The sequence below is a fragment of the Helobdella robusta genome (genome assembly GCF_000326865.2).
Source record: "Helobdella robusta unplaced genomic scaffold HELROscaffold_111, whole genome shotgun sequence".
In the NCBI taxonomy this organism is placed as follows: domain Eukaryota; kingdom Metazoa; phylum Annelida; class Clitellata; order Rhynchobdellida; family Glossiphoniidae; genus Helobdella; species Helobdella robusta.
The window spans coordinates 10560-12488 of NW_008703624.1; positions in this window are offsets into that span (position 1 = coordinate 10560).

Here is a 1929-nt window from a genome sequence, read left to right on the forward strand (position 1 = left end):
TAATGAAAATTAGATGAAAAACTTAACACGGTTGTTTCGTTTGGTTTAAATATTTACACGGCGAGAAAAAAGTGAAAAAATTTTTACCAAATGTAATTGGCGGCTACGAATTACGAAAGCAACCAGACACCAACCGTTGATTAAAAATAAAATATAAATGAAAAAAGAAAAAGCCTACAGCACCCGGTATTCCCAGGCGGTCACCCATCCAAGTACTAACCGGGCACGACGTTGCTTAACTTCGGTGATCGGACGAGAACCGGTGTTTTTAACGTGATATGGCCGTAGACGAAAGAGTCTACTTCGTAAGCTCCTTTATAGTTATACCATTTACTCGTAACTCCTATTGTTCAACCACGACGCCATTCATTGATATCGCTTTGAAAAAAACTTGATAATGAAAATTAGATGAAAAACTTAACACGGTTGTTTCGTTTGGTTTAAATATTTACACGGCGAGAAAAAAGTGAAGAAATTTTTAGAAAAGTAATTGGCGGCCACGAATTACGAAAGCAACCAGTTGATTAAAAAGAAAATTTATATGAAAAAAGAAAAAGCCTACAGCACCCGGTATTCCCAGGCGGTCACCCATCCAAGTACTAACCGGGCTCGACGTTGCTTAACTTCGGTGATCGGACGAGAACCGGTGTTTTCAACGTGATATGGCCGTAGACGAAAGAGTCTGCTTCCTAAACTCCTTTATAGTTTTACCATATAATCGTAACGCCTATTGTTCAACCACGACGCCATTCATTGATATCGCTTTGAAAAAAACTCGATAATGAAAATAAGATAAAAACTTAACACGGTTGTTTCTTTTAATTTAAATGTTTACAGAGATCGGACGAAAACCGGTGTTTTCAACGTGATATGGCCGTAGACGAAAGAGTCTGCTTCGTATGCTCCTTTATATTTATACCATTTAATCGTAACGCCGATTGTTCAACCACGACACCATTCATTGATATCGCCTTGAAAAAAACTCGATAATGAAAACTAGATGAAAAACTTAACACGGTTGTTTCTTTTAATTTAAATGTTTACAGTGATCGGACGAGAACCGGTGTTTTCAACGTGATATGGCCGTAGACGAAAGAGTCTTCTTCGTAAACTCCTTTATAGTTTTACCATATAATCGTAACGCCTATTGTTCAACCACGACGCCATTCATTGATATCGCTTTGAAAAAAACTTGATAATGAAAATAAGATGAAAAACTTAACACGGTTGTTTCTTTTAATTTAAATGTTTACAGTGATCGGACGAAAACCGGTGTTTTCAACGTGATATGGCCGTAGACGAAAGAGTCTGCTTCGTAAGCTTCTTTATAGTTATACCATTTACTCGTAAAGCCTATTGTTCAACCACGACGCCATTCATTGATATCGCTTTGAAAAAAACTTGATAATGAAAATTAGATGAAAAACTTAACACGGTTGTTTCGTTTGGTTTTAATATTTACACGGCAAGAAAAAAGTGAAGAAATTTTTAGAAAATTAATTGGCGGCCACGAATTACGAATGCAACCAGTTGATTAAAAATAAAATTTATATGAAAAAAGAAAAAGCCTACAGCACCCGGTATTCCCAGGCGGTCACCCATCCAAGTACTAACCGGGCTCGACGTTGCTTAACTTCGGTGATCGGACGAGAACCGGTGTTTTCAACGTGATATGGCCGTAGACGAAAGAGTCTGCTTCGTAAGCTCCTTTATAGTTATACCATTTACTCGTAACGCCTATTGTTCAACCACGACGCCATTCATTGATATCGCTTTGAAAAAAACTTGATAATGAAAATTAGATTAAAAACTTAACACGGTTGTTTCGTTTGGTTTAAATATTTACACGGCGAGGAAAAAGTGATGAAATTTTTAGAAAAAGTAATTGGCGGCCACGAATTACGAAAGCAACCAGTGATAAAAAGAAAA